Source organism: Helianthus annuus, chromosome 5 (assembly GCF_002127325.2).
Source record: "Helianthus annuus cultivar XRQ/B chromosome 5, HanXRQr2.0-SUNRISE, whole genome shotgun sequence".
Classification (NCBI taxonomy): domain Eukaryota; kingdom Viridiplantae; phylum Streptophyta; class Magnoliopsida; order Asterales; family Asteraceae; genus Helianthus; species Helianthus annuus.
This window is the reverse complement of record NC_035437.2, coordinates 10,332,076-10,348,098: the sequence shown is the minus strand read 5'-3', so window position 1 is coordinate 10,348,098 and position 16,023 is coordinate 10,332,076. Positions and strand designations below refer to the sequence as shown.

Genomic DNA, 16,023 nt, shown 5'->3' with positions numbered 1-16,023 from the left:
TGATCATCTCATATGATAACCGGTTGCTCTCAGATAAATAAAGTTACATCTTTATCAAGGACTTCGGAAATATAGGTTGTTACTACTCCTAATCTAAATAAAATTCTTGTAAATAAGAATTAATATAGCTAATCTTCCTTGGCCAAGTATTTGAGGGTCCAAGACTCATTTTTTTGGAATCTCCGTCGATGTTACAAGTCCCATTATGAATTAAGTTTGAATGAGGAACATGTAAGAGGAAGTAGGGCATGCAATGGCTGGTCCAGGTGGCCCACATCTGCAAAAGAAAGTCTGATTTCGGAATAGTTGGAATGCATGGTCAAGACTTAAAAGTTTTCAAACTTTTGTCTTCTGGCCATCGCTTACGGACCGCAAGACCCCTGACTAACGGTCCGTAAGCAGGGTACCTGGGCATGCCCCGCAAGGATCGGTTACGGACCGCAAAGCCTTAGGCTTACGGTCCGTAAGGAAGGCACCTGAACCATGTTTCAGTAAGGTCGGTTACGGACCGTAACCCCTGTAGCTTACGGTCCGCAAGAGGTCCTTACGGACCGTAAGGCCTCAAGCTTACGGTCCGTAAGACCGTCGCTGGCAGTGAGTTTTGGACAGCTGCCTGTCCAATGCATTTAACCGACTTAAAACGTAACATTTCGATTCTATGGGCTTGCTAGGCAGTTTTTAGGCCTTTAGGGACACTTGGGAACATCTCCTAACTATCCTAGACTATCTTGGCAAGATCCTATGCATCTTAGTTCACTATATAAAGGACTTAAGTATGTTCACTTGAAACTTGCTCACTTGGAACTTTGGCTAAAGACTCTCTAGAGCTCCTCTGGTCACCAACTCATTTTCTTAGGCTCTATAATCCTTCTTAGGACTCTTGTAAGTGTCCTTAACCCTCCTTAATCCTCTCTAGCTTAGCTAATTAAGTAAAAGTCAAACCGTCGTAATTAAGGTTTGACTTCGTGATTAAGCATAATGTGCTCTGTCAAATCACGAATTAAAGATACCTTTAGGAAGGTAATTAAGTGGGTAACAAACCCTTAAAAGGGTGTTTCCAGATTCCCACTCTAAGCATGTCAATTGTCGAGTCAAAGCTAATCATAAAAAGTCAACATAATGCTTAATTTCAAATTAACGCATAATTAGCAATGTAGGTTGTATGTAACCTGTTTGAACATTAATATAACTTGGTAATAAGTATAAGAACATGTTCCAACATGTTCAACTCGACAATTTTCTGTTTTAGACCCGGTTCGGAACCGAAAGTCGCATAGTTTGACTTTCGCCTTGACTTTCAGTTCTGACCCGTTTTAGTCAAGATTAAGATTGCCTTAGAGCTTCTTTTGGACCTAATAACATGTTAGTATATCTTCCTGTGATTATGCAACGTGGTTCATTAGATATCTTGTTCGTATGCATGTTTCCGTTAAATGCCCATATGTTGACCATTATGACCAAATGTCCAAAAATCATGATTTTTGAAAATATAAAAGGGTAGACAACTTAGTTACTGAAATATAAACTTGTCCCCAAAATTTGACATCAGTTTGAGGTCTAGATTAAGAGTTATGCTCATTAGCGTAATTAGAAGCTTTCTTAGTAAATAATTAGCGTAATTAACGCATAACCTATTTAAACCCGAATTTTATGTCAAAACTTAATACCCACTGTTATATAATAATATTTTGGGAATTTTAAAGATTTTTATTTATTTTTAGGATGAGCATAACTAGAGGTTTTAAGCTTAATTCGGCTTATGCCGATTTTGCCCTTTCGGCCATAAAATGAGTTTTACAAAACCTTTTGACCTCAAACCTTTTTCTACTGATTTATTATGTTAAATATGAGATGTTGAGCCTTCTGGAAATATAAAAATATCAGCTTTTCTTTTAAAACCCGGAAATGGCTCCAAATCGCCTTTTTAGGCATTTTTACGACATAGTATATGTCGAAACTAGTTTTTACATAAAAGATATAATACCTACTGATATATTTAATAAAAATATATATTATAACAGTAGACTAAAGTTAAAAACTCAGTTTTTCCATTTTTACCCTTTTAGCCTATGTAAAATTACCAAAATGCCCTTATGAGGCGTAATTGGCGTTTAAAAACGTTTGGGGCATAATTGGACATACCTTACTGATATTGCAACATATTTGGTGCATATAATCTCAGGAAACTTGCATATGATTTATATGGTTACTCGTTACGCACTTTCACGTTCGAATCGGCTTATGTGACTAGTTCACGCATATTAGCCGAAACGGGTCAAACCGTATCATCTTAGTCTCTAAATTCAGAATGTGTTTAGTTTACCCATATTATACAAGTATCCAAGCTTGTAGGGTCTAAATCACGTTCCGTCCCGGTTTTCGCATTCCTCGCGATTAAACCATATTTATTATTCGAAACTAACCGGTCTAGGCCTAGGCTATATTAAAGACCCGTTAGGATTGTAATAGGTTATTATAACCTTGGTTCCAGAATAGGAGCCCAGTAAAAGACACGTGCATTTTTGAAATTGTGGTTATACTTGCTCAAGTAAATACTTTTAACTTATTTTCCCCTATACGGGCTTGGGGGTACGGTATATAAAATACCGCTTGGTCGGGCAATTGACCCCAACTCATTAGTAGTTGGGTATTATCAATGTGACCCATTTGAAAACTTGGTGTTGTTTGTTTTTACGCCTTTGGGAGCTTAATGACCATGTCCTGGATACCCTTGGCATCATTTTTTTGGCCACGACCTTGACACCCGGGTGTAGGCGTACACCCGGTATTATGTCCATATTATTAAGGTATAAACGTTGGCTTCCCGCCGCGGACTTATACTAGTGGTGTGTCATTTAACCTTAAACCCGACACGACTCGGGCGACTGAACGCACAACAAACATGTAAATCTTTTACAAGTTTAACTTTGATTAATTATTCCCAAGTTATAAAATGTTTTGTGTCTTGTGCATTTAAAACTAAATTTTTCAAATGTTTTCAAAATGAGTCAGTTAAATTGTATTTACCAGTGCAAACTGACGTATTTTCCCCAAAAAGATTAAGTGCAGGTGCTATACGCAATAGGCTGGTTTCTCCTTAGCATCATAGAGTCTCGCAAGCTTTGGGATGCATATATCTGTTGAACAATTTCTTTCTCTTTATTTTCGATCCGCCTGTGGATCTATTTCGACTATTTGTGATACTCGATATTACACTTAATGGTTGAAATAAATCTATTTTCATTTGCTTCCGCTGTGCATTATAATTTGTGTTGTTTGACAAATGATGATATCAACTACGTCACGATACTCCCCCACCGGGCCCACCGGTGACACGTGGAAATTAGGGGTGTGACAGGTTGGTATCAGAGCCAACACTGAGTGAATTAAACACTAGCCTTTTGTGTTTAATCTCAGTGCACAAATTGCACATTCTTCGAGTTCCGAGTCTAGACATCGAACATAGGACAAACTCTGTTTTGTTTTATTTTGAGTCTTTTATAATTATATTGTTGTGGTTATCTAAATATTGTATGCAGGTCATCATGCCACCAAGATTCCTTCGCGGTAGAGGCAAGGGACCCGTGACAGGTCATGATCACGAAGCGGGCCTTCGCACCGGCGAACCCCATCCATTACTATGAGCACCAGCCCGCAAGAGCCATGGAGACTCTATGTTGAACCCGGGAGACGGTCAGTTTCCCTCAGCTCTTCACCTTCTTACCAACACTCCTTTGGGCCCCAATCGGAGAATGAACCCAACGACCAACCACCAGCCTTTATACCTCTGCAGAGATCCAACTCTCACCACTCCTTTGGTGAACCAACCCCAAACTTCCAGAGCCGGTTCAATCCGGCCAATGTTTTTCCAGAACCCGTGGGTTTTAACCCACTTGGACCGGAAGACCACTTCTCTGGGGATAACGATATGGACGAGGATACTGACCCTATGGAGCCTGCTACGGGGACGCCCAACCACCCGATAGAGATATCTGACGGGTCATCTTTCCACGGATCGCCTTATCGCGGTCCAGACAGCTACGAGGAGAGGTTCCGAAACATTGACTGGTATTTCACCCCGTCCGAGCACTCGTCGTCCCACCAGCAGCATCAGCAGCAGCAACCTCAACAGGATCCATCCGAGGGTTCACGATACAGGGCAGTCACGCCACCACCGCCACCGCCAGTAGAGCAGCAACCGCCTCCGGAGCCGCCGAGGCGGAGAAGGTCGAACGCACGGATGTCCGTGCGAGGGGGTGTCCGTATCAGTACACCCCAACCATCAAGTGGCAGCCATTATCCGCCACTTCAGGAGGAAGAAGAAGAACCACAGTTGGGGGATCCATCAAGCCCCATTCCGGAAATCAACTCAGTACCTGTGGCACCACCGTTGGGTTTCGATAACCCAATCCCTGCTTACGCCGGTTCAGCAGCGTATAACCCCTTCGAGCAGCCGGCGCATACCCACTACAACTACAACTACGCTAGTGTGGATCCATATCAGGAAGCATGGGATTACAACGCTAGTCACCCAGAGGGGCCTTATGGTGGCCTATGGACTACTGGCTACCCGACTTTTGGGTACCAGCATCCGCCACAGATAATTCCTCCAGAACGCCAGCAAGAAGTCCTTGAGAGACTAGACCGTTGTTAACGGGAAATTCAGACTGAGCGCAGACACAACAGAGGATTCTTCAAAGGACTATCAGATCTGATCAAGGGAAAGTCCAAAAGGAGGGACTATTGAAGATCCTTGTTATTTTTATTTAGTTGTAATTCAGTCCCTGCGTGGACTTTTTGCTTCAGTATTCAGCTCCTGCGTGAGCTTGTTATTTTGTACTCTGCTCCTGCGTGAGCATGTCTGGTTAGCTAACCCGTGCGTGGGTTTGTTCTTGAATTCGCCCCTGCGTGGGTATTTGTTTTTGTAGAAGTCACGTTTGGGCAAATGTTGTACTTGTTTAAGACAATTTATGGGATGGTTTAGTTAAGTTTTCATTTTGATTAATTATCTGCATGAAATATGAAAAATTAATGAAAATTTAAAAAGATCTGCCATTATATTAAATTTGGTAAAATTTAAAGAGAACCAAGACCTAGCCTTTTGGTTACAAAACAAGGCCAAGATGGTAGTTCCACAATTAGGTTAAGATCCATAAATTAACATCTCAATTTAGGACTGTTCTGCGTTGATTATTAGAGAATCTTGGAGGTAAAACCTAGCCTTTGTGTTATTGCAAACCTGGCCAAGATGGTACAACCCACACAATAGATTCCAATTATTAACATCTGTTAGTATGTTAATGATTTTGGCAAATTGTGAATCAGTGAAGTCACACAGGCCATCTCTCATAAAGGGTTAATTTTAAATTCCCTTAATTATTTAACCACTTCTTTGAAGTGAAGTGCCTGTGGGCAATAATTTAATGTCCTCCGTGACTAAGGACAGTGGTAGCTTATGACTCCCTGTTGATTAATGGTAGAGAACTATGATTCAACCTAAAACACCTAGATACTGTAAAATCTTGGTTATTAAATATCTTAACTGTCCTTGTGACTAGGCCTTATGTGCTAATAATAAGAGTATTATAGGATAATAACCACATCCTAATGTTTTAATAAATTAACCTAAAATGGCAATTTAAAACCTTGGTTAATAAAACATAAAATACTATAAGAGCCTTTAAGTGAAAACTTTGTCTATCAATTATATGTAGCGTTTAAAGCTACATGGCCAGATCAGAAGAAGCCAATAGCCATCCGGTTGAGAACCGTGATGATGCAAAGTTCCTAGTGACTAGTGCCGAGTTAAAAGCAATTGTGAATGATGCGGTTGCGAAAGCCTTAGCGCGACAGTACAGCGAGTACAGTGAAACCCGCAGTAGAACTCTATCTACACCGCATGCTAAACCAAAGAATCATTCTGAGATTCGCAACAAACCGCCACCTACTCCTCCCAAACCTAAGAAGGATGATGATCGTCATTCCTCAAATGAAAACAGTGTTCACCCCAAGAAGCTTGTGGTTGATGAAGCCCCACGTGCTAAAGGTTGCACGTATAAATATTTTGTGTCATGTAAACCTCGGGAGTTTACTGGGGAGAAAGGGGCAGTTGACTGTATGACATGGCTTGATGAGATTGAGACAGTGGTAGATATCAGTGGTTGTGCTGAAAGGGATATGGTTAAGTTTGCATCCCAGTCTTTCAAAGGTGAGGCTCTAGCCTGGTGGGGAGAATTGATCCAGGCTTTTGGAAAGGCTGCCCTGTATAGCATGTCTTGGGAGCAGTTTGTTGCTCTTATCAAGGAAAACTACTGCCCTCAGCATGAGGTTGAGCGTATAGAGTCCGAATTCCTATATTTGGTTATGAAGAACCTAGATTGCCAGGCGTACCTCACCAGTTTCAATACTTTATCCAGATTGGTACCTTACCTAGTGACCCCTGAACCTAAAAGGATCGCGCGCTTTATTGGGGGTTTGGCCCCAGAAATCAAGGCCAGTGTGAAGGCCTCGCGACCTGTTACATTCCGATCTGTCACCGACTTATCTCTGTCTCTCACTCGGGATGCAGCGAGACAGAGAGCGTTAAGAAGTGCGGAATCTGACAAGAGGAAACGTGAAGATGATAATTCACGTCGATCGAGTAAGAAACATAGGGGAAACCGTGATGGTAAGAAAGGGTTTGAAGCCAGGAGGAGCGAGCACCAGTCGGGCGATAGGCCCAAGTGCAAGTTTGTAGAAAACACCATTTTGGAAGGTGCAGGTTCGAGCAGAAATCCCAGCCCAAGATGTGTGGGATATGTAAGTCTTCTGAGCACAGAACTCTTGAGTGCAAGAAGTTGAAAGATGCAACTTGTTACAGTTGCAATGAAAAGGGGCACATAAAGACCAACTGCCCAAAGAATGCCAAGAAGACGGAGGATGGAAAGAAGACCAACGCCAGGGTCTTTCAAATGAATGTTCAAGAGGCCATCCAGAACGATAACGTCATAACTGGTACGTTTCTCATTAATGACGTTTTCGCAAGAGTATTATTTGATTCCGGGGCAGATAAATCTTTTGTGGATAGTAAATTATGTGAGCTGTTAGGATTGCCTGTTAAAGCCCTTAGTGCAAAGTATGAGGTAGAATTAGCAGATGGTACCTTAGAAACCGTCTCGACTGTGTTAGATGGATGTGCTATATCCATTAGGAACCACTCTTTTCCTCTATCCCTGCTACCCTTCAAGTTAGCCGGTTTTGATGTAGTATTGGGCATGGATTGGTTATCGCATAACCAAGCCCAGATTGTATGCAGTAGAAGGCAAGTAATAATCAAGACTCCATCTGGTGAGTCTCTCACCATTCAGGGTGATACGCGTCATGGATTGCCTGAGCAGGTGTCTATGCTCAAGGCGTCCCAATGCTTGAAGAATGGTTGTGTCATCTATATGGCACAGGTAACCATTGATGAGCAAAAGCCCAAAATTGAAGACATTCCCGTTATATCAGAATACCCTGAAGTCTTTCCAGAAGAACTGTCTGGTTTGCCACCAGACAGGCAAGTGGAATTCAAAATCGATATCGTTCCTGGAGCTGCACCTATTGCTAGAGCGCCTTATAGGCTAGCGCCAACGGAGATGAAGGAATTGGGAACGCAGCTAGACGATTTGCTAGCCCAAGGTTTCATACAAGAAAATAAAGCTAATGCAACCCTCATAAAATGTTGCATTAGGGGTTAAAAAGGTTGCATTAGGCCTAATCCAACCTTTTATCAAGGGCTGCATTAGGTGAAGTTGCATTAGACCTAATGCAACCTTTTTGTTAGATAATGCAACCTTTTCATGATGCAACCTTTTTTATATTCTATTGCAACTTTTTTTACTTTTAGTGCAACTTTTCTAGCACTCAAATGTAACCTTTGCTATCTCAAATGCAACTTTTGCCACCTCAAATGCAATCTTTTCTATACCAAAATGCAACCTTTTTTACACTCAAATGCAACCATTATTATATATAGAGTAAAACAAACGCAACCTTGATTATAGTCAAAGGCAACTCTACAACATCATTGTTTGACGTACTAAAATTTTTATTAATATGGAATAGTATCTCAATTACACCAGCACAATAACATAAATGTAATAAATATCTTATGTTGTACTTTGACATATATTTCCAACTTCAAAATAACAAAGTAATCCAAGTAAAGTTGTTAATTCAATCTGATCATCTTCTCAAAACTCCACTTGTCATCATACCCCAAAGTAAAATGGCCTGCAACAGATATATGAGTATAATTAATGGAATGAATAAGAAGCTAAATAGTGATGAAACAAATCAATTACAAAGATAATGAGTAATAAGTCAATTTACCATAAATTTATGGAGTATTGTCCCCCTTTCTTGTGCTTTTTAAAAGATCTGAAGCCTTACCATGCTGATGTTCCCACATCGCCCGTGCAGACCCCTAGTTATACGGCTTATTTAATTCTTCTTCTAAATTTTTAGTAATTCTTTCTGGTGATTTCTCTTGGATTTTGAATGATTTAGCGCTTAATTTTTAGGTGAGTTCAAACGCTGACATTTTATCAAAAACCTGCGCTGCTAAGATTTCACATTCACATTACAATGTGATTCCCTAAATATGCTACTACGTAAAAAACTTAACTAAAAGAAGTTTAGAACATAAAGGAAATATAGTTAGCTGGGACGATAGGGATCGAAAGTATAAAATATGTTGTAGATTAGAATTGACCCATTCTGAATTGTATCAATTGGTATCAAAACTAATTCTGACCCGAACCAAAATGAGCTTTTTATAAAAAAGACATGTTCTGACACGAACCAATTCTGACCCATCACTGCGCCCAACCTGACCCACCCATTCTGCCAGGTATATCTCACATATTTTTATGCTCAATAGAATTTGTGTGCTTAAGAACTTGAAGAATCAAACTTAAAGGCTAAAACTAAAAAAACTAGTAGTTGGATGACCTGGTTACAAATAAAAATATTAACAGCTAGCAACTTACAGATGTATACTAGATGTATATTGAGCAAAATTGATGAATCCTTGCATAGCAATTTCTGCATCCTCTCTAAGATGTTTGTTTGTACCAGATCCAGGTCCAATCTGATCCATAATTAATCAAAAAGTAGTTCCAATATTATAAATGTTAGATGATATTCACAATCAGATACACCTAGAAAAGAAAAAAAAACCATATTAACCCAATGTGAATCTTTGCAGATTTGTTGAACCGAACCACCACTCGGAAGAAAGCCTAAAGTTAATCCCTAACGATAACAAACTGTATTATAAAATGAGTATAAAAATTCTTTAACGTGAACGATAAACAAGTGAAAAAACTCCTACCAGAAGCTGCAATACATACAACTTTTTGTATCTGTAGAAACCCAAAGTTGGACCCCTTCTGAATGCAAAATCTGACTTTTTATTTTTTAAAGTTCTGGATTTTTTTTCAGGAGATCGCATCAATTTGAAACCTTTAAAATGGTACTAGCTACTTAAAATGCCAAAATACATACTTTATTTCATCTTGAAGCCACATTTATTTATTGATGATGAAAAGTAATTCAATTGGAAACGACGAAACAGTAGGAAGCAGCCTGGAAACAATCCACCAAAATATAAATACAAAACACCAAACCATATACATACTTCGACACCACATACTATATTTTTTAAATAGAGAGGCTATCAAAAGGGTTCAAGACCTACGGTACCAGCTTTTTCAAGAAATGTGCTCACATTTACATACAACCCCGGTATTAGCATTAAAATTTATCATGTTGTTGGTCAATGTGTTAAGACCACACGTAATGGGAGTTTTTGGGCCTTTTTCCCCAAAAAAACGCTCCCCATCAACCGCCTCCGGGGCGTTTTTTTCAAAAAAAAAAAAAACATATGGCGTCCTTTTTTCCACGCCTCTTCTTAAATTGTTTGGCCAATCACATGTATTCTACTTTTTGGTTGGCCAATACCCTTTTTTTATGGTTTTTTTACTTAATTTTTTACACCCCTTTTAACATAATGCCCCACAATGCTCACATCCCCACTACACCCATTTTAGAAAAACGCCCCATAACGCCACCCGTAGTGGGGCTTCATATCACGGGAAAAAGAGGCATAGCGCTACCGCACACCACTACAGTTGGCGCTATGGGCTGGTGGATTTGTGTCCTCGCGAAGAGCATAACGGCGTGACCCAATCTTCCCAATTCACACACATATATATACATACATATGTATGTATGTATAATTGAGGGGGTATATAACCCCCTTACCACTACACCCTCTTGTGATATAAAGCCCCCGTATTATTTCGCCACTTGTCGCATAACGCCCCCTAAGGGGCTTTATGACTACACATGGTCTAATGCCCCATTGCTGACTGAACTGTCATATGGCGCAAAACGCCTAAGGGTGTGGGCATTATTTGTGTCTTCCACTACACGTGGTCTAAGAACTTCAAGACCTACACTGCCAACTTTTTCAATAAATGGGGTCACATGAAATGTAATAGTTGATCAACTACAAGTGGAAGAGGACAAATTAACAAAATCAGATGACAATTCCCCTAGATATTCTACAATGCAAAATTGATCTCATAGCTGTGAGTGTGTAAGAGAGAAGTTGTGTGTTTTAAGTTCATATCATATTCACAAGTCTATATATCTTCATTATATTCTGCAAATCTCACACATACATTTTATCAAGCAAGTGTTGTGGATACTTTCAATACATCAGATTTCGGCCCAATTTTGTTTAGTTCAGCCAAAGAAACACATGTTAGACGAAAACAAACTTAGTAAATTCAGCAATTGATAGTTAAACACAAAATTTTGAAATGTAAAATAAATAAAAAATACCTGATGGTAACCTGCAAAACAGAGATGTTGCCGAAATTTGTTAATACGAACCAAGAAGATGGTTGGATGAGAGCTGTTAACCCCTAGTTCAAATCGGATATGATGGTGAGTTAATTTGATAATGAAACATCTATCACTTCACCCTTATGGCGAGAACCACAAACGAGCATCAGAAATTAGGTCTCATATGCGGTTTTAGGGTGAACTGGTTATGCGGTTTAAGATAGATAAGAGGAAAACTAAAATTTTGAAGTTAAGACTGCCGCTAATATTAGGTTATATGGGTTACTAATCTAGTATCTATATGTGATTTAAGCTTTTTTTTTCCGATTTCCTGCTGACAAAACTGATAATAGGGTTTCACACGATCTTCAAGCAGAGGTGGATAGGTTAGAACCAATTAAGAGCCCAATTAAGTTTTCATTATATAATTTAAACATTTACAATAGCTGAAACAAAAAAAAAGTAAAAATTTGGGTAGATCCCGATTAATTTATATCTTACTTAATATTTTGATTTTTGAAAATTTTAATCAATAATTATTACAAGAGTGGGATAAGCCATCGTCAAACTAGGGATGTAAATGAGCTAAGCTGAGCTGAGCCCGAACTTAATCAAGCTTGAACTTTAGCTCGACTCGTTTATTATTTATTAATTAATATACATTAATAACAATTACAATATTTTATAAATTCATATATCGTTTTACTAATTAATATACATTAATAACAATTAATATTTTATAAATTCATATATAACGTTATTTTGTCATAATTATGAATAATAATATTTATTATTAAATTATACAATTAATAGGCTCGTTTACTAATAAGATTATTTTTAAGCTCGAGCTTGTTTAAGCTTCGCTCGTTTCAAGCTTTTTCCGAGCCAATTTCAAGTAACTTATGAGTAGCTCGACTCGTTTATACCCCTAATTGAAACCTATTACGATAATCTTAAAGATCTAAATTTTAAATGATATTAACAATTAATATCTTTATTTACTATTAAATGTTTATTATTAATTTCTTTTAATATTAGATTTCTTTAAATTCCTATTTTTGTTTATATACGGATTTTTCAACCTATAACATTTTGGTGATAGAAAATTCGTGGGCCAATAAGTAAATAAATTATGATATTGATACGGTATCGTGTATATTTGAATGCAATCTTTTATAATAATAATTACATTTAACTTTTAAAAATGTTATCTTTTAAAAGTAAGACTTGCATTTCAATTTTTGCAATGCAACTTTTCTAACAATATTTGTAAATTATATATACTTCTAATTTACAACAACTTTGTGCAATAGTGAATTGTAACTTTAGCTTTATTAGTTTTTTGTGCATAGCTTAGGTGTACCTTATGTTGTTTGAGTTGTAAGCTTCCAAAAGAAGCTTTATATTCCAGAATAGGGTTTTAAACATGTACGTCTCACCTCACCACACTCACGCACATGAGAGAGAGCCATCCCTCCGCATCACACCTCTATCGGCATCACCACCGCCACCGCCACCGCTGCCATATCTCCGGCATCAACGATACATAGTAGGTGATGAAGGTTCCGTAGATGATTAAAGACAGTCACGATAGAGGGTTTTAAGGGAGAGTAGGTCGATGGCTTAGGATGGTTAAATGACTGATGGTGGTGGATATGGTTCTACAGATTGGCGTTGCTAGGGTTCCGACGAGATTTTAGCACGATTCTGGTGACCCGGTTCAGGTATGTGTGCTTTATTTTCAGTTAGATCTGCTTAGTACGAGTCTTGATTTGGTCGTATGTCAAATTTTGTGATAAAAGTTTGGAAGCATATGAAAATGGAACAGGCTTGGAAGTGATTTTTAGGAATGGGAATGATCCTTGGAAGTCTTAAAGGCATCGATTTGGGGAACCGGAGGTAACGACTGTAGACCTAGCAATGGTGGCTTTGTTATGTTATGTGACCAAATGTGCCGAAACGTTGGTCAATTAACGGTTTTCAGCACGGATCCTTGATATGCAGACTTTTTTTATGCTCAGATATGATTTCCGGCGGTTAAGGCGACTTTCCCGCGGGTAAAGGTATACCAAGCTTTATATTTGAAAATATACATATTCTGAATATGTGATGAGAAGTGAAGAATTTGATTACTCATTCGCTTGATTTTCTTAATAATTATTAGGTTGTGGCTGCAGACCACAGTGACTGATTGGTGGCGGTCCTCGAGTTAAGGGAGCTGCGAGATGAGACGACTTCTGACCGTCGGTTCTTTGTTTTCTTTGTAAAATTGATACTATCAACAATCGGTTTGATTTTTACCTCCTACTTCCATCAATTACAGTTCTGATTTGTGTAACCATTTCTTTTTCTCTTCTCCTGTTGCGCTATTAGGGTTTGGCTGAGAGAGAAGCAGATGAATGACAATAAAATGAAAGAAGAAAAGAAGTCAGGGTTGTGCCTCGAACGTTAAAATAGAGTAATTATGTAAGAAAAATTATTAATTTTGCCGTTACTGTAAATTGTATTTTACTATCTGATTTTGATGTGATAATCATTTACTTTGAAGTTTGTTTACATTTGCAGGTGTTGAGTTCAACAGGTAAGTTTCTCACAAAATAGTTAATTTTAAATTGCACACTGTTGGTTATGCAATGTTTGTATGTGCTTATCTTTCGTTTATAAATAGATTGTTTTTCCAAATTTGATTGTTTGGGTTGGACCGGTTTCGGCTTTGTTTGACTTGCTCCAAACCAGTTCGATTGGGCCTATAAACGGATTTGTGCATCGCTATTAACAAAGCACAAGATTTACACTCCATGGTGGAGCACCAATTCTGGCTATATGTCTCCTATTACCTAGAGGTGTATGTAAATTAGTGTGGGCCCAAACCAGTTTGGGTGTAAACTGGCATGTTTTTTAACATAGAACTATCATACCTGGTCAAGCTTAAACATGTATTAGATCTAACAACATGAAAGGTTTAGTTCTACTTTTTTATTTTGTTTTAGAATAAGTAATGCACCGGTCAATTAAGTATACTAATAATGTGACTCGTGTTTTTTAAATACTTAAATTCATGTTCGTACAACCAAACCTAAGAAAAAAAAAAGTAGAAGCATGAGGTCCTCACAAATATCTTTGAAGCTAACAATTTGCTAAAGCTTAGGTACATTTTCAATTCTTTCTTTTTCTCACTTTTGTTAGTGGTAAATTGGATTTTAAATAGTGTTCGACTTTAGAAAGTTATATCTCCATTTCAAAGTTTCATTTTAAAATGATAATAGTTGGTAGTTGATGATAATCGAGGTGATGAGGAGGTTGTTGATGGTATGGGTTATAAAGGTTTGAAAAAATGGATTAATGATAATTGTGGTCAACTACACGGAGATGTGGCACAACTTTGAGGGTCACAAAGGGACCATTGGAGCTGGTAATTTGCAGTGGATGACTGCTGGAAGAGGAATTGTATATTCTGAAATGCCTGCTTCGTCGTCGTCGAATGCCGATCACTCCGGCTCCGTCGTCTTTTGGTCTCCAGTATTCGAAATACGGCGATAAATCGTCGTCGGAGGCAGTTTTGAGTATAGTTTGACTGTTAAATTTTAGTTGTTAATGGTTATTTGTTAGTTGTTAATATTATTGTCATGTGTTTGGTTGAAACTTATAGATTGTTTGTGATTAGGTTTAGATATGTAGATCGACCGATCAAGGAATTAATGATTTACATCTCTACAGATCACACGTCAAATAATGTTTCATACCGACCAAGAGAAGGTGATCGAATTTGTACCTCCACGGCATCGGATTGTCAAAAGAAACAAACTGGTGAACAAAAATATCTTTCTGATTACATCTGGGATGGCACTCATGACATGTTATTTTTCTTATAATGTATTTACATTCTACGCCATCACATGTATTATATAATCATCTAATATTCTCAGGTTCACTCAGCATTTTTAGGTGCATATAATTCAGTTAGGAGGAGAATTATCTTTCTCATGAAAACAACTATTGGCCATCTGTAAGTTCATATGAAAATACTCCTATTTTTGTTCATGTAAAGTGTTGGGGTTTATAAAATAAAATATTTTTGTATAGCAACCTTTTTGTCTTTTCACTCAGTTTAATGTCTCTATGGCGGTTGGTTTCTTTTCAGATTTTCGCTTCATGACCCAATTTGGCCCTTCAACATAGTTGAGAAAAAAGCTCCTACGTGTCTACCCGACGAGAGTTGATGGGTGATAAGGCAACGCAGTGTGTGTGTGCTTGGTGCAAATTTCTCTGCGGGTTTTGTTGCCGGCTGTCACCACATGTCTACTAGATGTCTCAAAAACTCAAACACAAGTAGTGGTATTTAATAGATGTTTATATTGACATTTTTCTGTCGCAAAAACTCGAAAACGAGTAGCCGTATAGCTCATGTATCTAACCAAATAGATGTAACTCAATGACAACAAGCTTAATATTTATATAAATCTAGCCTCCCGCCGCATCGCGGCGGGTTACTTTTCTAGTTTCAATAGAATTTGCAACCTTAAGTAAAAAGGTTGCCGGTTATAGTAAAATTTGTAACTTTTAAATAAAAAGGTTGCAATTTCGATATAATTTGCAACTTTTTATAAAAAAAAGTTGCATTAGATATTTTAATGCAACCTTTATGTTCAACGAAGTTGCATTAGAGTCAAATGCAACTCATTTAGAAAAGGTTGCTTTTAAAATGTTGCATTAGGGCTATTTTCTAGTAGTTCGTCTCCTTGGGGAGCACCGATTCTATTTGTCAAGAAGAAAGATGGTTCGATGCGCTTATGTATCGATTACCGAGAGCTTAACAAGGTTACCATTAAGAATAGGTATCCTCTACCCAGGATCGACGATCTATTCGATCAACTTCAAGGGGCAAGCTATTTCTCCAAGATAGATCTGAGATCGGGATATCATCAGTTGAAGGTTAAGGATGAAGACGTGCACAAGACTGCGTTTAGGACTCGTTATGGTCACTACGAGTTCCTAGTGATGCCTTTCGGGCTCACAAACGCACCTGCCGCATTCATGGATCTCATGAATCGCGTCTGCAAACCTTATTTGGACAAGTTTGTCATCGTCTTTATCGATGACATTCTCATTTATTCCAACAATCAAGCTGATCACGAGAAGCACCTCCGT

General features: G+C 38.3%; 2 long non-coding RNA genes across 15 annotated transcripts; one reads left to right on the top strand and one right to left on the bottom strand.

The window, feature by feature from the left end:
- Window positions 1-8,050: 8,050 nt before the first annotated feature.
- Window positions 8,051-11,258, bottom strand: LOC110939947. Its single transcript, XR_004894125.1, has 3 exons — window positions 10,873-11,258; window positions 8,353-9,112; window positions 8,051-8,253 (listed from the first exon to the last, which is right to left on the bottom strand). It is a non-coding gene; the product is annotated as an uncharacterized LOC110939947 (long non-coding RNA).
- Window positions 11,259-12,288: 1,030 nt separating this feature from the next.
- Window positions 12,289-15,376, top strand: LOC110939946. 14 transcript variants are annotated; one of them, XR_004894122.1, is made up of 8 exons: window positions 12,294-12,599; window positions 12,704-12,774; window positions 12,880-12,938; window positions 13,040-13,138; window positions 13,249-13,341; window positions 13,441-13,456; window positions 14,593-14,881; window positions 15,017-15,373. It is a non-coding gene; the product is annotated as an uncharacterized LOC110939946 (long non-coding RNA). The 14 variants fall into 14 exon arrangements; XR_004894121.1 differs by having other exon boundaries at window positions 13,040-13,163; XR_004894120.1 differs by having other exon boundaries at window positions 13,040-13,118; window positions 15,017-15,371.
- Window positions 15,377-16,023: the final 647 nt, after the last annotated feature.